This window comes from Phocoena sinus, chromosome 17 (genome assembly GCF_008692025.1).
Source record: "Phocoena sinus isolate mPhoSin1 chromosome 17, mPhoSin1.pri, whole genome shotgun sequence".
NCBI classification, from domain to species: Eukaryota; Metazoa; Chordata; class Mammalia; order Artiodactyla; family Phocoenidae; genus Phocoena; species Phocoena sinus.
This window is the reverse complement of record NC_045779.1, coordinates 11,757,344-11,779,583: the sequence shown is the minus strand read 5'-3', so window position 1 is coordinate 11,779,583 and position 22,240 is coordinate 11,757,344. Positions and strand designations below refer to the sequence as shown.

Below are 22,240 nucleotides of genomic sequence, written 5' to 3'. Positions count from 1 at the left end.
TAGAAGGTCACAAGAGAGAATAGTTCCCTATGATTTTGAGTAAGATCATACAGACTGAAAAAGTCTTAAGTCAAGTGAGACAGGTATTACTCCTGAATTTTGCAAAATGTGGTCTGGTTCCTGAAGTTAAAGGTAGTGTTTAAGTTTGATGCTTAGTATGACAGGTAGCAAATCCTAGTGCTATTTTGTATAAACATTTCAGAGCATTCTCACCTCTAGATATCGTTGTTTTCCTTCAGATACAAAGGCTATTTCTCATAGATCCTGATTTCCAGCCAGAGTTTAGAAAGCAGCCCATCATCATGCAGATAAATGGGGCAGGGATGGGGGGAACTAAAGACATATAAAGCTAAATACCCAAGTTCCATCAACCCTTCAGCTTAAGGACAAATGTCCTTTTTTAAAAAAAATTGAAGTATAGTTAATTTACAGTGTTGTGTTAGTTTCAAGTGTACAGAATAGTGATTCAGTTATATATTTATGTGTATACATATATACATACATATATACATGTATGTATTCTTTTTCAGATTCTTTTCCATTATAGGTTATTATAAGATATTGAGTATAGTTTCCTATGCTATACAGTAGGTCCTTGTTGTCTATCTGTTTTATATATAATAGTGTGTATATGTTAATCCCAGACTCCTAATTTATCTCTCCCCCACCCACCCCGCTATCCCCTTTGGTAACCATAAGTTTGTTTTCTGTGTGAGTCTATTTCCAGTTCATAAATAAGTTTGTTTGTATCAGTTTTTTAGATTCCACATATAAGTGATATCATATAATATTTGTCTTTTGTTGTCTGACTCACTTCACTTAATATGATCATCACTAGGTCCATCCATGTTGCTGCAAATGACATTATTTTATTCATTTTTATGGCTGAGTAATATTCCATTATATATATCTATATAAGTATGTATATAGATATATGCTACATCTTCTTTATCCATTCATATGTCAATGGACATTTAGGTTGTTTCCATGTCTTGGCTATTGTAAATAGCGCTGCTGTGAACATTGGGGTGCATGTATCTTTTCAAATTAGAGTTTTCTTTGGATATATGCCCAGGAGTGGGATTGCAGGCTTGTATGGTAACTTTATTTTTAGTTTTTTAAGGAACCTCCATAGTGTTCTCCATAGTGGCTGCACCAATTTACATTCCCACCTACAGTGTAGGAGGGTTTCCTTTTCTCCACACCCTCTCCAGCATTTATTGTTTGTAGATTTTTAATGATGGCCATTTTGACAGGTGTGAGGTGATACCTCATTATAGTTTTGATTTGCATATCTCTAGTAATTGGCAATATTGAGCATCTTTTCATTTGCCTGTTGGCCATCTGAATGTCTTCTTTGGAGAAATGTGTATTTAGGTCTTCTGCCCATTTTGTGATTGGGTTGTTTGATATTAAGCTGTATGAACTTTTTGTATATTTTGGAAATTAAGCCCTTGTTGGTAGCATTGTTTGCAAATATTTTCTCCCAACCCGTAGGTTGTCTTTTTGTTTTGCTTAGGTTTCCTTTCCTGTGCAAAAGCTCTTAAGTTTCATTAGAAGGGCAGTGTCCTTTGATGAAATGAAAATAGTTGCTATATTAATATGGTGAGATTATGGGTGATGTTTTTTAAAATTGAGGTTTAAAGCCTCAAATTCAGTTTAATAAATAGTTTTAGTAAAGTCCATTATTTTTACACAACTAACCACTCTCTTCTTAAATCATTACTTTTTAATTTTTTAATATTGGCTAAACCATGACTTTATAATTTTTTTAAGTATTGCAAAACTCTTAGGTGAAGTAAAACTACACCTGTTTCTTAGAGAGAAAACATAGTTTCTTATTCATCTAGTCATTCAACAGTTGGTTACCTACTAGGTCTAGGCATTGGGCTAAATGCTAGAAATATCCTGGTAAACAAAACCAAACACAGACTCTGGGTTTGTGGTTTACAGAGTTATACAACCTACCAGTAGAGACAGATATTAATCAAATGATCGCTCAAATAAGTATAAAAGTAAGACTTTGGAGAGATGTAAGACTATGTAAATCAGTGGAGCAGGGGAAGATCAGAAAAAGCCTCCCTGAACAAAAATAACCAAGCAGATAACTGAAAAGAACTAGATGAAGGGATTGTTTGTAGAAGCAAATATATTCTAGGCAGGTGGAAGAGTACATTCAATGGCCCTGGGCACTTAAATTGAAGAAATAAAAGATTCATGCTGATGTGTGCTCTAATACATAGGATGTCAACACATGCCTATACACATATGGCTTCTGATATATAATCTAACGATACAGCCAGAGATTAATGGAATCATATTCCACTAAAACAGGTGAGGCTTTCTAGAAATGGTGTGCCTCAAATGATATTTGTAAAAGGACATAACTCATGGTAAGCACATAAATAATTCCTTGATGCAAAATGCACCAAATGTACTATAAAAGCACTGCCAATGTAATCAGTGAAGTTTGAAGAGGGGAACCTAGAAAATATTCCAAGATTGAACCAATGTGGCCTTTCTAGAAAATTGCAGAGAGAAGTCTGTGTGTGTGTGTGCGTGTGCGTGCATGTGTGTGTGTGTGTGTGTGTGTGTGTGTCTGAGGGTGGGGGCATTGCATGCAAATTTTCCCTGTGTATTCTATTTATGGGGTCTTCACTATTCCCTTAGGTGCTCCTAGAGACCTTTTATATACCTCCCTGAATTACCACATGGGGTTAGGGTTATTATAATAAATGACTAGTTCCAATACATCAGCATAGAATCTGCAGCAGGTACTAGATGAATTTGAATATTTGACCAAAATAATCTAAGAATCATAAACATTAGGGTACATAGTGTTTAATGTAAACTTCGTATATCAGCAGGTGCAAGCACCACTCATTTTGAACATGTGATGTCCAAGGGCACATAGTTCCAACAAATAAATCCTAATCTAAACAACCCAATGCAGTGAACAAAGGCATTATTATCGCTATCACTGTTACTATTATTACCCTTCTACATTATTATTATTATTATTATTATTGCTATATATGGAATGCAGGCCACCCACTTTATAAATTTCATGGGATGAGTCATCTGGGTAAGCTTCATTCTGTTAAATGAATTTAGAAAGGAAGAAGATAAGTTATTGCCTTGACTGTGTAAAATTAAGAGGCTGTTGGCGACCACTCCAGCAGCACCTCAAACAAAATTACAGAACAATTCTGGCAGTTTTTCTATAAAATCAAGTGTTTATGTTTCAGAATGCAATTGGTTAATTCCTATTATGTCGCGTAATTTTCCAAAGTTAAAAAATGTCCCTTTTAAAAAGAGGTTACAAAGGTGATGGAATTTTAATGTGCCTAAATCTGTAAATATGAAGAAAGCATAGAATCATAGAAGGCTAAGGGAGATGGTAACCACAAATCAAAAACCTACATAGATATACAAAAACTAGAGAGAAAGGAAAACAAGCATACCACTAAAGAAAATTATTAAACAACCAAAGAAGAAACCAAAAGAAGAAAAGAACAGAGAAGAACTATCAAAACAACCAGAAAGAAACAGCAAACTGGAAATAAGTACATACCTATCCATAATCATTTTGAATGTCAATGGACTAAGTGTTTCAATCAAAAGACATAGGGTGGCCAATTGAAAAAAAAAACAAAAAAACAAGATCCATCTTACAAGAGACTCACTTCAGAAATAGACACACACAGACTGAAAGTGAGAGGATGGAAAACGATATTGCATGCAAATGGAAATGACAAGAAAGCAGAGGTAGCAATACTTATATCAGAAAAATAAACAGACTTTAAAAGAAAGTCTAGGGGCTTCCCTGGTGGCACAGTGGTTGAGAGTCCGCCTGCCAATACAAGGGACACAGTTTGTGCCCCGGTCCGGGAGGATCCCACATGCCGCAGAGTGGCTGGGCCCATGAGCTGTGGCCACTGGGCCTGCGCGTCCAGAGCCTGTGCTCCGCAACGGGAGAGGCCACAACAGTAAGAGGTCTGCATACCGCAAAAAAAAAAAAAGAAAGTGTATAACAAAAGATAAAGAGCATTATGTAATGATAGAGGGATCAATACAAAAAGAGAATATAACATTCATCAACATATATGTACCTAATACAGAAGCACCTAAATATATAAAGAAAGTACTAACAGACATAAAAGGAGAAACTGACAAAAATACAGTAATAGTAGGGGACTTTAACACCCCACTTGCATCAATGCACAGATCATCCAGGCAGAAAATCAGTAAGGAAACAGTGGTCTTAAATGATATTAGACCAGTTGGATTTAATAGCTATCTATAAAACATTCCATCTAAAAGCAGCAGAATACACATTCTTTTCAAGTACATGTGGAACACTCTCCATGATGGATCACATGCTAGGCCATCAAATAAGTCTCAACAGATTTTAGAGGATAGAAATTATATCAAGCAGTTTTTCTGACCACAACAGTATGAAACTAGCAATCAATTGCAAGACAAAAAATGGGAAAAGCATGGAGACTAACCAACATGCTACTAAAAAAAGAGTGAGTCAGTGAAGACAGCAAAGAGGAAATAAATCAGAAAATACCTTGAGACAAATGAAAATGGAAACACAACTTTCCAAAATCTATGGGATGCAGCAAAAGCAGTTCTAAGCAGGAAGTTTATAGTGATACAGGCCTACCTCAAGAAACAAGAAAAATCTCAAACAACCTAACTTACCATCTAAAGGAATTAGAAAAAGAAAAACAAAGCCCAATGTCAGCAGAAGGAAGGAAATACTAAAGATCAGAGAGGAAATAAAATAGAGACCAAAAAAAACAATAGAAAAGACCAGTGAAACCAAGTTGTTTTGTGTTTTTTTTTGAAAAGATAAACAAAATTGATAAACCTTTAGCCAGGCTCATCAAGAAAAGAGAGAGGACCCAAATAAACAAAATAAGAGATGAAAGAGGAAAAATAGCAACAGATATCATAGGGATACAAAATATCATAGGAGAATACTGTGAACAGTTATATTTCAACAAATTGGAAAACCTAGAAGAAATAGACAAATTCTAGAAACATACAACTCTCTAAGACTGAATCAGAAAGAAATAGACAATCTGAACAGACTGATCACTAGTAGCAAAATTGAATTTGTAATTTGAAAACTCCTAGGAAACGAAAGTCCAGGACCAGAGAGCTTCACAGGGGAATTTTTAAAAACATATAAAGAAGAGCTAATACCTGTCCTGCTCACACTATTCTAAAAACATGAAGAGGATGAAGAGCATTCCCAAATTCATTCTACTAGGCCACCATTACCCTGATACCAAAACCAGACAAAGACACTACAAAAAAAGAAAATTACAAGCCAATATCTCTGATGAATGTAGATGCAAAAATTCTCAACAAAATATTAGTAAGCTGAAGTCAACAATAAATAAAAAGAATCATGCACCATGATCAAGTGGGATTTATTCCAGGGATGCAACGGTGGTCCAATATTCACAAACCAGTCAGTGTGATACACCACATTAAGAAAAGGAAGGGTAAAAAAATCATGCGATCATCTCAATAGATGCAGAAAAAGCATTTGACAAAATTCAACATCCATTCATGATAAAAACTCTCATCAAAGTGGGTATAGAGGGAACATATCTCAACATAATAAAGACCATTTATGACAAACCCATGGCTGACATCATACTCAACAGTGAAAAGCCGAAAGTCTTTCTTCTAAAGTCAGGAACAAGACAAGGATGCCCACTCTCACCACTTCTGTTTATCATATTATTGGAAATGCTAGCCACAGCCATCAGACAAGAAAAAGAAATAAAAGGCATCCAAATTGTAAGGGAAGAACTAAAATTGTGACTATTTGCAGATGACATGATACTATTTCTAGAAAACCCTAAAGTCTCCACCAAAAAACTCTTAAAACTAATAAATGAATTAGTATAGTTGCAGGATACAAGATTGATATACGTAAATCTGTTGCTTTTCTAAACATTAATATGAACTATCAGAAAGAGAAAGCAAGAAAACAATCCTGTTTAAAATCACATCAAAAAGAATAAAATACCTAGGGATAAACTTAGCCAAGTAGATGGAAGATCTATACTCTGAAAACTGTAAAACACTGCTGAAGGAAATTGAAGATGATACATAGAAAATGGAAAGATATCCTCCCATGTTCTTGAGTTGGAAGAATTAATATTTTTTAAATGGCCATACTACCTAAAGCAATCTACAGATACAATGCACTCTATATCAAAATACCAATAACATTTTTCACAGAAGTAGAACAAATAATCCTAAGAGTTATATGAAACTAAAAATGACCCTGAATTGCCAAAGCAATCTTGAGAAAAAAAGAACAAAGCTGGAGGTATCAAGCTCCCTGACTTCAGACTGTACGATAAAGCTACAGTAAGCAAAACAGCATGGTACTGGCACAAAAACAAATATATTGATCAATGGGACAGAATAGAGAGCCAAGAAATAAACTCACGAACTTATGGTCTATGACAAAGGAGGCAAGAATATACAATGGAGAAAAGACAGTCTCTTCAATAAGTGGTGTTGGGAAAACTGGACAGCTACAAAGAATGAAATTAGAACATTCTCTGACATCATACACAAAAATAAACTCAAAATGGATCAAACACCTAAATGTAAGACCAAATACTATAAAACTCCTAGAGGAAAATATAGGCAGAACACTCATTGACATAAGTTGCAGCAATATCTTTTTGGATTTGTCTCGTAAGGCAAAAGAAACAGAAGCAAAAATAAACAAATGGGACCTAATTAAACTTAAAATCTTTTGCACAGCAAGGGAAATCATTGACAAAACAAAAAGACAACCTAGAGAATGGGAGAAAATATTTGCAAATGGTGTGACTGACAAGGAGTTAATATCCAAACAGACAAACAACCCAGTGAAAAATATGGGTAGAAGAACTGAATAGACATTTTTCCAAAGAAGATATACAGATGGCCAACAGACACTTGAAAAAATGCTCAACATTTCTAATCATCAGAGAAATGCAATTAAAACCACAGTGAGATATCACCTCACACCTGTGCAACTGGCTATCATCAAAAAGTCTACAAATAAGAAATTTTGGCAAGGATGTGGAGAAATGGGAACCCTCCTACATTGTTGGTGGGAATGTAAATTGGTGCAGCCACTATGGAAAACAGTACAGAGGTTCCTCAAAAAACTAAGAACTGCTATATGATCCAGCAATTCCACTGCTAGGTATATATCCAAAGAAAACAAAAACACTAATTCTAAAAAAATACATGCACCCCAATGTCAGAGCAGCATTATTCATAATAGCCAAGATACACACACACACACAAACACACAATGGAATATTACTCAGCTGTAAAAAAAGAATGAAATTCTGCCATTTGCAGCAACATGGATGGACCTAGAGGGTATTATGCTTAGTGAAGTCAGACAGAGAAAGACAAGTGTTATCACTTGTATGTGGAATCTAAAGAAATAAAACAAATGAATGAATATAACAAAACAGGAACAGACTCACAGATATAGAGAACAAACTAGTGGTTACCGGTAGGGAGAGGAAAGGGAGGATGGGACAAGATAGGGGTATGGAATTAAGAGATACAAACTACTATGTGTAAAATAAATAAGCAACAAGGACATTGTACAGTACAAGGAAATATGGCCATTAATTGTAATAACTTTAAATGGAGTATAATCTATAAAACACTGAATTACTATGCTATATACCTGAAATTAATATAATATTGTAAATCAACTATACTTCAGTTTTAAAAAGAATCATAGAAGACTAAGGGGGAAGAACTAGATAGGAGCTCTTTCTAGAATCATTTGGAAAGATTTTAAGATTTCTGATGTCTAGACCCCACCCATGTTGTCCAAAAGCAACATCTCTCAGATTTATCCCAAAGCAAAATCTTGCAGAGTGGGCCTGGCTCAGGCACTTTTAGGGCTCCAGGTGTTTCTATAGAGCTGCCCACATTAAGAGCCAGTGCTGACTAGTTTCCTTATTCACTGGACCTGACAGCTTTAGTTAAGTAACACGGAAAGCACTTGTCGACCAAGCAGCTCTCTAGAGGAATTTTCCATTGCCTGGATTTCCTAAGAAAACACTTAGCAAAGATAATGGCATCTGTGTGATTCAACAGAAAATAAAATTTGGCTTTGCATAGTTTAAATCAAGAAGGAGTATCCCAAAACAACATTCCTGTAGACTCTGGGAAAGTCACTTTAAACCTGTGTCTTCTCTGTAAAAGAGTAATAAAATATGAACCGTTTTTATCTCAGACCTTTTATCAAATACCTCGTATAGGTGTGCTAAGAATGATACTAGGTACTTTTCTAAACACAGATCTAATGATTATTTTCTAGGGTTGGGGTTTGAGCAATTGTTAAGATGGTCCTCTCTCTCTCTGCCCCCTAAAATTGAAACAGTATGCTGGAAGAATGGGCAATCCTGGTAGATTTCATCCCAAATCTGTAATTCACCAGTAGGTAGAATGAGCTATGTGATAAATATAGTGCAAGACCTTATACTGGGGGTTGTGAGGGTTTCAGAGGTGGTGATGGTATTGCTGGTGATGATAGTAACCAGATGTTAACTAGATTCTCTCATTGGAACCCTACAAAATTCTAAGGTGGATACTTTCATATCCTTATTTTACAGAGGAGGAATATAAGATTGGAGAGGCTGAATGAATTGCCCAAGGTCACCAGCTAGTAAGCCGTGGACCCAGGCTTTGAAACCAGGCTGACTGATTTCACAGCCCAAGCTGTAACTCGCCAGAGAGCTTTGCTTCAGGAGTTCACAGTCTAGTTCTAGGGGGTTGTTGCCTGCTATATTCCCTTGCTTATCAATCTGTGAATGAGCCAGATGGAGCATATTTTAAAGCTCAAGAAAAATATTGTAGTAGTGGCTTTAAACAAGGAACTACCAATAAGCGCGTTCATTAATGAGGTCCAGTAAGTAGTTCAGTGTCAAGGACAGTATTTATTTGGTTAAGTAACGCTCTGAATCTGAGACCTGTATTACTGAAAAAATATTGACTGCGTCTTGTCCGCTGCTAGGAAACATAACATGTTTTGTCCGCTGCTAGGAAACATAACATGTACTTCACAGATGTGAAATTTAAACACCTTGCTGCTTACTTACAGTAAGCAATTGCTGTGATAAACCAGGGAGACTTCAAGTCCAACAGAAGTGTTTATTTGACAACGTGTCTGTAAGCAGAACGTGGATCCTTGATTTTGCGGATGGCTGTTCCCCATTCACCTTAGCTCAGGATGTCTCTTATGTTAATTAGCTTAAAAAGATAGAAGATAAAAACAAAGACATAAACTTCTGCTCAAGGCAAAATTTCTTTTCAATAAGGTTTCCAATACAGTGGTTGTTCTACAAATTGTCATCTAAATGTGGCTAAACGGACTACAAAACCAGCAGAGTACATAGAAACCAAAATAGTTTTCATTCCCGTTTGGGGGGGCATTTAAGTGCTAGTTTAATAGGACGGGCCTAAAGGCATATCTTTAACTCTAATAAAGCCCACCTTCAAATGAAGCCTCACCCAGCCCAGGTAACAGACATGTGTTTGAAAGTGAAGGAAATACTGAAGGATTCCCTCTAGAGATGAATAACTGCACTTAAACCACCCTTGGTAATTTCCTAATAAGTTTTTTTTCACAAGTGAAATACATTACCTGACACTCAGTGTCCATTTTAAGAAAGAGATAACTGACTACCTGCGGTCATATCACTTCCCCCAAGCATGAACATCAATAATAAGGGGCAGAAAGCTGGAACTGGGGTCCAGTCTAAGTGCTCTGCTTCCAAATCTGTGCCTTTAAATCCTTGTTAATTTAAAAGGCTGAATTGAGAAATAGAACCACAAATGGCGGGGAATCCTCTCTTGTTAGTACACGTGGCCAGGCCCCTGCAACAATCACAGGACTGGGGAGCAGCGCAGTCCCCTGTTGTGCGCCAAACAGATCACGGCCTTGCACCAATTTCTAGTGTCCACGCTGGATTTTCCAGTGGTACATTTCAACTTACTCACTGGGATAATGGCAATGACTTTGTGCCCTCTATTGTAGATACACATTTTCCCCTCGTTTTGCTGAAGTTTTCTCTTTCAGATGAACAACTAGAGCCCACTAAATTGTAATCAACCCATTAGCACAGCTTTTTGGTCTGCAAAGCCTTCTTCTATCTTGTGTAGTAAGTGGTGTTTTATTATTGACAACATATTGCTAAGAACAGTCTCTGTCTCTGCTGAATGCCTCTGGAAGGTGCCCAGAACAGCTAAAGCTGAACCGCCTCTCCCAGTGGGTGAAGGTAGACAGGCCCCTTTCTGAATGAGTTACGTAGTCAGGTGCAGAGTTTTCCACAACTGCACACACACCCATGGTTTCTGGGCCTGCAGAATTAGATGGGCCCTGATTCTGGTCTCCCTGCTGCCCACCTAGATGGGCACTTGTGCAGCTTAAGCTCTCCTCACAGGCCTCAGACTCCAAAGCTGAGCTCAGTTGCCCCTTCCCAGGGCCCTCACCACCACTGTCAGGCCTCCCATGGGCATCCCCAACTGCTCTACTGCAGCTGCTCCCAGACTCTTCCGTGAGGCATACACAGCTTTCCATAATGCTCCAAAAACCACGAACATTCTGCCAAATCGTCCTCACAATCAGAGGTCACTGGCGGGAGCTGGTCCAAGACCACAGACATGCAGACTGGTCAGCGGGCCACCGTCACCAAAGCCCCACGAGCTGCCCAGGTGATAACCTTAGGACCTGTGCAATCCCTCATCCCTCCTCACGGGGTCTCCTCTCTCAGGCTTCTCAATTCTCTCAGGGCCAGATACTAAGTAGAACTCATGAAACCGGTTTTAAATGAATGGCCCTGGAAGTAACAAGCTGGGTCCCTGCACAAGTTAGCTCTTACCTGGGACACAGTCCAAACCCTCCCAAAGAGCTGACCGGAACTAGACAGTCTCAGGATGGGGTGGGAGGGTAAGTGACAAGTGCTTCCCCACAAAGGAAGCTGTAACCCTACCCAGCACCCTTCGGTGGGTGTACCAGCCCCAGGGCTTGGACATCGGAAAATGGTCTCAAGAGCCTTCTGTATAACTTTCTTAGAGACCCGAGCAAAAGAGTCAAATGAGCGATATTCAACATTTGGTCTCACATTAAAAAAGCAAGGCAGAGCAGCTCTATCTGTATGCCTGTATCGCCCTCTGGTGTTCAAAAAGTAATGAACTATAAACAGTTTCAACTTCAAAAGATTTCCTCACCCCAAATCACCCTTTCTTTTCAGTATCCCTGACGCCTCTCCCTCAGCCACCCGAGATTGTGAGAGTCACCAAGAAAAATACTCATGGAAACATCAGGGTGGGGCAAGCCGTGTCTAGAGGGGACGCCGCCCTTCTGCCATATTCTTCTGAAGCTGAAGTTTTGCAAGAGTGTGGAGTAGCTAGTCAGCTAGGGGATTTAAATCATAACCCTATAAAAACCTGTTTTGAAGTTTCTGTCTGAAGGGGGACACTTTAGGGCAATTGTTGAAATTCTGAGGTCTCAGACCCACTTGCTGGGCCAGGACAGAAGACCCACGAGATCCAGGCGGCAAATTCACAGTGAATCAATGCCTGCTGGTTGCTGCCGGGGAAGGCAAAGGCCAAGAGACGTTCGCTCTCTCTCTGGCACATTGCATAGGTTCCCAGATGGCAGGTCTTAGTCAGGTTTTCTTTGGCCAACAGGGTGGGGTAAGTGTTTTATTTAAAGGCAGACGCACATTCCAGTCTGCAGTGGCTGCCCCAGTGTCACACTCAGCAACCTTGACCCACGCGCAAGGTGTCTGAGTTTACAACTTCTGGTTACCACCTAGAAGAGGAGGCAACACGTCTACACTTAAAAACATAATCCACAATACAAGACAGCTAACAAGGAGTAGCAGATGACTGCACGGAACATACGTCCGGAGGATGTAGGAGAGAAGGTTCCCTGGGAGCCAGAGCACAGGGAATAGGGACCTTCCCTCACAGCTCACACTGGGGAGCTTCCACTTGCCTTGTGCCCAGACTTGGCGGCGTGGCAGGTGTATAGTTTTCTAGCAATGCTGAACAAGGTAGCACAAACTGGGTGACTTACAATAACGTAAGCCTATTATCTCACAATTCTGGAGGTCGGAAGTCTGAAGTCAAGGTGTTGTTGGCTAGGTGGGCTCCTTCTGGTAGCTCTGAGGGAACATACTTCACGACATCCTCTTAGCTTCCAGTGTTGCTGGCAATCCTTGGCATGCCTCAGTCTCTGCCTCTGTCACCATGGCGGTCCCCCCGTGTCTGCCTTCACATGGTGTTTTCCTGTGTGTGTGTCTGTCTCTGCAGCTCCTCTTATAGACTATAGTCATATTGGATTGAGGACCCACCCTACTCCAGGATGCACTCGTCTTAACTTACATCTTAATTACACATGCAGAAGCCCTACTTTCAATAAGGTCACATTCACAGGTACTAGGGATTAGGGCATGTCTCTTTTAGTGTCACAGTTAAACTCACAACAGGACCGTAAAGTTGGGCAGATTTGGAGGTTATATTTAGACCTATTCAGTGGTATGCTGGAAAAGGTTTAGCAACCAGATTTCCAGGGGAGAAAAAGCCCTAGTATGTAGTGTTTGCAGATTTCCGTGGTGTAACTATTCCCTCCCGGGCCTACTTCAATCTACCAACATAATACCTGGCTTGCAAAAATTCCAGAAAATTTAACAATGCGTGGCCCTCATCCACTGGTACTAACCGGCTTCCGCGTGCTGTCGAGCCTATTATAGTTTCAAGTGTCAATGGCTGAAAGGAGTTTTCCATTATCATTTGTTTTATATGTTTACATATTGAGGCCAAGGCGCCCCTACAACTTTTTATTATCTGTACACAAAATGACTGACTTGTGTATACTGCATATCAAATTTTAAATCTGAGTACGCCTTTAGCCATTCTGTTTTCTGGGCCTCCCTTACCCCAAAGCAGCAGCAGCATTCTCCCAGCCCTCCCAGACACTCTGCCCCCGACCTTTGGTGTCCCTACCATCCACAGGTCCTGTTCTCCCCATGGCCATCCCCGCGTCTGTCAACTCACCCATATTCTCTCAGGACCCTGGCACTCAACTCTCTCCACCCCAAGTCCTGTCACTGACTTGGGGCCCTTCAGCTCCCATGTGGTCCTCCCAGACAGCACCCTCTCCCTTATGGCTCCTCGCCCTATTCAGATACCTGGATGTCCTGAGCTTGCAAACCTTTAACTCCAGCCTCACCCACCACTGCCTACCTCGCCAGCTAACGCCCCTGTGTTCGTGGTACTTACATCTCACTAATATTTCCCAGCTCCCCAAATCTATCAGCCTCGTTCCTTTCTTCAACCCTTTCCCTGTTCAGCTTAGACTCCGCCATCACCACTATAATTATAGTATTCCCATGTCCATACTCCTAATTCCTTCCACCACCGCAGCCAACATTCAATTGTACAGCCACTGGTAAGGCAGATGTTGCCACCACAGACCCATGGTCTCCAGTCCCAGCTGCAACCCTGCCCCATACCCCCTGCATGTCCCAGGGGAACCCTAGTCCTTTCACCATTCTCCACCAGTCTCCTCCTAAACTCCTACCTCACTTCCATCAAAAGACATTATGTCCTACACAGGAAAAAATATATAGAGTACTCTGTTGTTAACAAAGTATTTTCACATAGGTTCATTTGACCTACACAGCAACTGGGACAGGTAGGCAGGGAAAGTGTTCTTACTCCCATTTTACAAACCAAGAAACTCCTCTGAGCCTCAGACAGTTATGAACAGAGCCTGGGTAGGAGCACAGGTCTCCCAGTTACAAGAATCCCAAGTCAAGCAGTGAAGTGGATATTTGTCCAAGGGCACCAAGGAATCCTTGGCAGCCAGGACGAGCACCCATGTCTCTGAGTACCTTCCACATTCTGTCTCCACCTCTAGAGTGTGCTGCCTTCTCAACAATGGCTCTGTTGCTCCCAAAGCACCTGAAGTTCATTTACCCTTTATATTTAAATTTTTTTTAAGTAAAGTGATCTTGAAAACAATAAGCAGTTTTATTTTACTTTATTTTGAGAGTTGTTCCCACCAATGATTGTTTCTCTGTTAAGTATTTATCTGATGGTGTTCTCCGAGCCTCGGCTGACACAAGCCCAGTTGCCCTCGGCTCCTGTCATCAGGTTCACAGGCTCTGGAAACAACACCAGCAGTGAGATGTAGGGAGCCAGACCAGAGATCTAATCTAGAAACGTCATCCCATGGAGCCCAAATGCATGCCTGTTGACCTGCCGTGGAGAATCCTCTGGGTAGATCCACACAAACTTACAGTCGAGCTGAGTTTCTGTGGACACATGATATAATCCAAAGCCACTTCTGTTGGGAATGGGGGCCAGAGTGAGTCATTCACAGCAATTCCAGGCAGGTAGGAGTCTCAGCTCTTTCCAGGGCCTTCCGGTGAAGCGTGAGACCAAAGGGAATCTGCTTCTGTTAATAAGGGTCCACCCTATCCCAGTTTTCTAGCAACACCTTGCTTTGTTTGTGCTGCACCTACGTCATTGTACATTATTGTATACGGAGGCAGACGTGCAAAAGGGGTGCCGGCGCCCCTTGTCATCTGGTGCAGCCTGCGTATCTGCCCCTCGGACACCGCCTTGGCGATACACTGTTCTTCAGCCTGCCTCCGCTGGTTGGGACTGGCAGGCTGCCCTGTCCCCAGCCCATCAGAACTGGTATCTGTGGGCAACCCCAGAAGCACTGGACTGGGAGGCGGATGGCTTGGCTCCTAAGTGTGAACTTGGGTAAGATGCACACCCCCGGGTCTCCAATCCCTCCTCTCTAGGACAAGAGGTTTGCCGTGGCCCAGCTAATTCGGCAGTACTGGCAGGACTGCTTATGTTGTCACGACAAAGGGGATTCCCAAGAAGCAACCCAGACAGTGCTCCAGGGAGAGGGGACAGAGGAGTCTCCTCTATACAAGATTGATTTAGGGGCTCCCAGTAAGTTTACCACTGGACAGCATTTCCTGGAAGTGCTGGTGAAGGTAGAAAGTGAGGGGCAGCAACACGTCAGGCCGTGAGGGGCAAAGCAAATGAAGGGAAAGCCCAGGCCTATTCCGTAGGTGAGTCAGCAGATGGCACACACCTGTAGAATTATTGATTCATGCGTATTTTATGCTGGCTTTATGGGCAGATTGTGGGGAGGAGTAGAACAGGATTGGATTGGCCCATGGGGACATTTAAGGCAATGGAGGGTACTCTTGGTGGTTCTGAGGACAGTAGTTTAAGAGAGATGTCTCACAGTCCTGGCCCTTGGCAGCCCATGGTGACCTGTCAGCCGTCTCCCTACCACAGCAGAGGGGTGGGGTGGGGAGAACACAGGATCATTGTGAACGTTAAATAATATTATCTGTACAAAGCACAAGCATGAAACTTCCAGTGAAGAGTAGCATCTGTTAATGTTCTATGGAGGACCTCAAAGGTAAAGGAAAGCAGAGCCCTCCTAGCAGCTCCACGTTGCACTCAAGTCTGACGTGTACAGACCTGTGAAGACAAAAATGGGACCGCTCCCCACTGCTGCCCAGAGCTTCGACCAATAGCAAATACCTTCAGACCTGTCGCACCCCAAGCCTCAGGACCAGGGGGAATGCAGCACCAGCACTGAGGGGCAGGGGCCACACAGCTTAAGAATTCAGATGGAGTCATTTAGACCTAGGTTAGAATGCTGGTTCTGCCATTTACTAGCTGTGCCACCTTAGACAAGTTACTTCAGCTCTCTGAACCTCAGGTTCCTCATCTCTAAAATGTACAAACATTTATTGAATAAACATCTATTGAGCAAATGGGAATAAGCCTACTTTCCATATGGGTCTTTGTGGCAATTAAATGAGAAAATTCCTGAGCCTATTGGTGACGTGATAGGTATGATGGTTAATTTTATGTGTCAACTTGACTGGGCCATGGATTGTCTAGATATTTGGTCAAACATTATTCTGAATGTGTCTGTGAGGGTGTTTTTGGATGAGATTAACATTTGGATCAATAGACTGAGGAAAACAGATTGCTCTCCCCATGTGGGTGGGCCAATCCAATCACTTGAAGACATGAATAAAACAAAAGGGCTGACCCTCCCGCAAGTAAGAGGAAGTTTCCTCCTGCCAGACTGCCTTGGGCTGGGACATCAGTTTTTTTCCTGCCTTCAGACTTTAACTGAAACTTTGGCATTTCCTGGGTCCCTAGCCTGCTGGTATTTGGACTCCTGGGTCTCCAAAATGCTGAATGTGGGTCTTGGGACTTGTCAGCCTCTGTAATTGCATGAGCCAAGTCCTTATAATAAATAATATACAGATAGATAGATAGATATCTTTCCTATTGGTTCTGTTTAACTGGATAACCCTAATAGAGCAGGTGCCCCCCCCAAAAAAGGTTGTTTTTATGATTTCTATTTCTGTTATTTCAGAATTTGGCAAGAAATGTTGCCTATACATAAAGCTGAGTAAATTTATGTTGTTTAAGGGACAGGGGAAATGCCAGGAGGGTTTAAACAGCACTTGTTATTCATGTGCTGTTCAGAAGATGTAATTTGATCATCTAAAACAAGCACATATAACAACACGTGTGTATGTGTATGTCAAGATACTACACACACATTATGTATTATAGTATATATTATATACGTGTATATTATGTTCATTATTTATTAAATTATATATGTAATTTTGACAATATTATTACCTTAAACTCTGGGAAAAACATTTTAGATTTGAACTGATAATTATTTTCTGTTTGTATGGCTTTCTAAAATTAAAAAATTATATAATTTAGGGCTTCCCTGGTGGCGCAGTGGTTGAGAGTCCGCCTGCCGATGCAGGGGACATGGGTTCGTGCCCGGGTCCGGGAAGATCCCACATGCCACAGAGCAGCTGGGCCCGTGAGCCATGGCCGCTGAGCCTGCGCGTCCGGAGCCTGTGCTCCGCAGGGGGAGAGGCCACAACAGTGAGAGGCCCGCATACCACAAAAAAAAAAAAAAAAAAAAAATTATATAATTTATACTAATATAATATTGGTACTGAGGAATCTTAACTAAGATGAAATCATTGAACTGCAAACTTGACTTTCATCTAAAGAAGGTAAAGAAAGCCCTCAATGGCTTCCTCTCTCTGCAGCTTGCAGAGGTAGTGAAGGACCCCAGAAAAAGACAAGCAGGGACCTAGAGAAAACTGTCACAGCGAGATTCGAGGCACGGGGGAGAGGACACTGGTGGCCAAGGAAGATGGACCGAGTCCACTTTGGCTGGTCAGGCTGCAGATGTGCTGCTTCCTGATGACATGAGGGACCTTAAAATGATTCATAAGGAGAGGAAAGATGCAGAGGAAACTCAGTGTTCAGTGACTTTGTTCCAGGTGGGAATAAAGGTCACAGGGCTCCAGGGGGTATTTTAATCTCCTCTTGTACAGGCTATAGCTGAGACAGGAAGATGTAGGAAGCAGACAGCTAGTTCGGGATGGTGTCAAAGGACATTTTTTGGTTTTCTGATGATGACCAGACAATAGGACACCCTGTAAGGAATGCCAGGAAGCCTTTGAGGGCCATCAATGACCTGGCAGGCAGGAGACCTGTCTCCTAATTAAGGCTTTCCACTGAAATCCAAGTTGGGGAGGAAGAAAGGGTCTGATTACAGTTTACACTATGAAGGGCAATAGAGGATAAAATGCCCAACAATTCTTTGAAAAAAAAATGGGAAGGAAGACTATCAAGAATAATACTTATAGGCACAGATGTCTGTTCATCAGGATTTATTAAATACCTGTGTGCCCTGGGGACTCTAGCAAATGAATGAGATCCAAGGCCTGTATCCACTGCAGTGTCCTCTAAAAGCAAAGTGTCTGAAGAGCCCTTGACCAGCCTTGTTGAAAATGTCAGCTCTGAGAAGAAAAATCCCTGTTACTCTGAGCTTAACTCTGATTGGCAATGGGGCTCTGACATTTTAGAGTTTATGATACCCTTGGTGCGGCTGTATAAACACAGGATTTTCAAAGTACATTTCACAAATTTAGAGAGGATCGTCTGATCTTTTGCTCAAGGAATATGAATCTGATAAGCCAAGCTGATGCTGCCATCACAGATGACTCCACGATGAAAGAAAATTAAGGGTGTGCTAAATTCGTGTGGCTGCAGAGGGAGTTCTCTTACTTCAGATTTGAAAAGAGCTGTGTGAAAAGGTGGAAGGGGAGAGTGGCCCAGTGTGGGACCATGAGTGGTTTAAAGCAGCCAGCACATCACAAGCTGAGGGTGGTAGACAAGGAAAAGGACAGGCAAGAGCACTTTAAGACCAAGTTTGACTTCAGTGTTAATCAACAGGGGGTTTGTGAAATCACTGCAGGAGCACAGCCATCATAGACATTGAAGAGAATGAAGCAGAGCTCCCCAAGCTGGTATAAAAATGGTCTAACCATATACAGTTTCCCAGTTTAAAAAAAGTAGGGCATATGTATAGTAATCTCATTTTAAAAAGTGGATCTATGTGTGTGGATATATACATACATACACAGAAAGCATGTGCATAATACATACTCAGACACATTTGTGTATGCAGAGAACATTTCTGGAGAGATGTAAAACTTGCAGAAGCTCCATGGAGGAAAAGTACTGGGGACTGAGGTGGGAGGGAGAATCGTTTTTCATAGCATAACATTTTACACTGTTTAATATAACTTTTTGATTAAAACACTCCTTTTTTTTTTTTTTTAATTAAACTATGTTTGGGGCAGAATCACCAGTGCTGAGAGGAGCCCACTGCTTTGAGCAGCTGTGCGCTGTCAGCCTTCAACACCCCACGTCAGTGGTGTTGCCTTCTAGTCTGTCTGCGATCAGTGTTTCCCTTTCTGGCCATCCTGCACACCATTTTCAGTTTTCCCTTTCAGAAATGTAGGTTTACGTAAGCCAAGAAATCCTTGTTGTCTCCTGTTCCCTACAGGATCAAGTCCAGTCTCCTCCATGTGAGGCATTATCTTTAAGTGATACTGCAACTAGTACAGTATCATTTCTGGGCCTGTATGGCCGACTTCCTTCACTTCCCCTCCTCCATTTGATCCATGTGTGGTCAACCAGCCAGGCCTCATCAGTTCTCCTTTCTAAAGCTCCCTGAACTCTACTGCCTTCCTCTCTTCCCACTGTCACTAATCTAGAACAAGTTCAACACATCCTTGTTTTACCTGGCCAGCCTCCTAACTGATAGCCTTTTCTCCAGTCTCTCTCCACTCCCATCTGTTCTCTGGACACTACATTCTTTTAAAATGCAAGTAGTGTCCTATCACTGCCCTGCTTATAACCCTTTAAAGTGGTCCACTGATCGTAAGCTGAAATCCCCACTCCTTATCGGGGCCAGCCTCTGCATCTTTCTCCAGGGCCATGTCCTCCCAACCCCTTCCTCTCAACTCAGACTCTATTTCCACCAACTTCTGTGCACTGGTCAGTTCCTTGAGCACCATGTCCTGTTTCCTCTGAGTCTTTGACATGCTAGTCCCTGTCTTAAAACAGTCTTCTATTCCCTTCTCACTGGTCTTTCAACCACACCTGTTTCGCTCCTTCAGCATAAAGGGTCATAAATAATAAGAGTGTCATGAGAAGATCATAAATGACGGAGGAAGAAAGTGGTCAGCCCTTTGAGAAGGAATCCTGCAGGAGTTCAACTGTCAGAAGAGGCCTGCATGAGAAAGACCACAGCAGCAGGAAAGTGCTGGGCAGCCTGGAGAATCGGAAATAGAGGGATGCGTCTGGTGCATCTGGTGGAGAGGACTGGGTGAACGGGTGGCAGAGGAGAGGAGTGGCCACACGAGGCTAGAGACTGTGAGGGACCTTGAAAGTCAAGATAAGGAGTTCAGTCCTCATTTTTTTTTTTTTGTGGTACGCGGGCCTCTCACCGCTGTGGCCTCTCCCGTTGCGGAGCACAGGCTCCGGATGCGCAGGCTCAGCGGCCATGGCTCACGGGCCCAGCCGCTCTGCGGCATGTGGGATCTTCCCAGACCGGGGCACAAACACGCATCCCCTGCATCAGCAGGCGGACTCCCAACCACTGCGCCACCAGGGAAGCCCCAGTCCTCATTTTTTTTAACAATGGGGAAACTTGAACTGTTTTTAAACTGGCAAGTGACAAACTCTAGTATTTATTTTAGAAAGATGTGACCAACAGAGTGCAGAGGAATGAAGTTGGGGAGATGAGTGATCCTAGGGAAACATGATGAGAGCCTGGCCCAGGGCAGCAGTGGGCAGAATTGGCAGGAAGTGATGGATTCGAAAGAGATGTGGAGCTATAACCTCCTGGGCCTGCTGACCAAACGCCAGGGAGGAGAGAACTGGGAATCATGGAGGACTCGAGATTCTAGCCAGAATAGCTGGGAATATGGTGAGGTCATTGGCGGAGACCGGCATCACAGAAGGAGATCAGATTTGGAGGAAGATAATGAATTAGATTTAGAGCATGTTGACTTAGGGTGTAAGGTCAGGAAGCCCACACATCCATAATTAAAATCAGACACAACCCTGGTTGTAGCATGTAGGGCCTCTTACAGAAACCACCTGTTAGGGTGGGCTTCATCCTTCCTGGCAGCATGTTTCTATGACTCCAGTTTTCCCAATCCCAAAGAAGCCATGTGAATTGTTTGCATTGTATGCAAAGGAGTTGTAAAAGCACAGGGAGAAAGGAGATAAGGTCTGTGAGTGGGACAAGACCCATTGTGTTGGGGCCAAAATTTGCACCAGAAAATTGTTTTCCTCCTCAAGCTTGTGTCAGTCACTCTTCTGTTTCTCCTCAAGATTCCTCCCAAGTCCTAATTCTGCCGTGATGAGCAACCAAAACACTGGAGACAGCTTTGCTTCTGCCCTGCACTGAGCCCCTGGGACGCTTTGAAGTCCACGAGAACATTTTTCACATAGTTACGCAGTTCCTTCTTTGCATCTGAACTCTTCACACGTGTATATCTTGTCTCCTCACCTAAATCCTTAATTCTTAAAGAGCCCAATTTATGCCAAACATTTTATTTTGTTATTGCCACAGTGCCTGGTACATCTTAAGTTTTCAAAAACTACAAATTTGATTGAAACTGACACTGAATTCATTTGGGGTCGGAAGGAGAAAGATAACCACTGTCTTGAAAGGACAGGATACAAGAGGCAGTATGTTGGTTATATGAGTCAGTTCCTAACATACAAAGAACATTCTAACATGAAAGGAGTGCTTTCCCTTCTACTAATAAAAATGACTTTGCCTTCTAAATATGCTTGAAAGGAGCAGAAGAATACTGGCGTTCTAACTGCCAAGGGGTCTTTTCAACTGGCTAAAAAGTCTATTTTTCTTGGACCACCATTTGTTTATAAGCAGTATTGGTAAGATAAGTATAGAACTTGTCTTTTACAGTTAGTTATACTAAGTTGTACTAGACAGTGCTCAAATGGCAAGACTGAGAATTAAGTCTTTCACTTCCTTTCAGTTCTTTTTAGTTAGAGGTCTACTTGTGTGGCCATCATGATGGTGGGCGAATTAAAAGAAGGGTATTCATGGCTCAGCCCGTGACATAATTCCCTGGGCAGAAGAGGTGAGGCAACCTCCAGTATTGCCAGTGGCCAGCTTGTGCACTTGTCATGATGCAGGATGATGTTTGTTGGGGAGGTGGAGAGAAGACGTAGGAAGCTGGTTTTGTGTTATTACTTGACCAGTACCAATAGGCCTCTGATCACAGCACCCTCTCCAGCTGTCCTGCCACCAGCGCCTGGCACTCTACTATCAGCACCACTATTTAGTGGAACCTCCCATTACGATCACCCTTCACCCTACACAGGGGCACTGGAACAATGGGACCTAACACTCACAGCTTTCAGTAGGGGGCACAGTTATGAGTAGGAAAGGAAATGGCTCAAAAGTGGATCCAAGTCTTGGGAGCAGCACAGAGCATGCCTCTGGAGGTCTGCAGAGACAAGGGCGAAAGGCCCTGGGGTGCTTCTTCACACTCCTGCCAAGGGCTAGATTCCCTCTCCTTTTAGAGCATACCCTTCCCCTTCTGAGGTTCCCCCAAGTGTGAGGTAAACAGCAGGAGAGCTCCTCCTTGGCCTTGGTGGCAGCAACGCCTGTTGGCTCTGGGCCACATTCCTTTCCAGACTTCACAGACCTCCGGTCACAAAGGGCTCATTGCACAATTCTTAG

At 42.2% G+C, this 22,240-nt stretch overlaps 1 protein-coding gene across 2 annotated transcripts in view; it reads right to left on the bottom strand.

Moving 5' to 3' along the window:
- Window positions 1-22,240, bottom strand: part of DNAJC5B (DnaJ heat shock protein family (Hsp40) member C5 beta) — an 82,060-nt gene that overhangs the window by 56,266 nt on the left and 3,554 nt on the right. Inside the window, exon 2 of one of the 2 annotated variants that reach the window (XM_032610042.1) lies at window positions 9,162-9,312. The exons of the other annotated variant lie outside the window; for it this stretch is intronic. The gene's annotated coding sequence lies outside the window, so the exon portion shown is untranslated. The remainder of the gene's footprint in view (window positions 1-9,161; window positions 9,313-22,240) is intronic. 2 annotated transcript variants of the gene reach the window in all.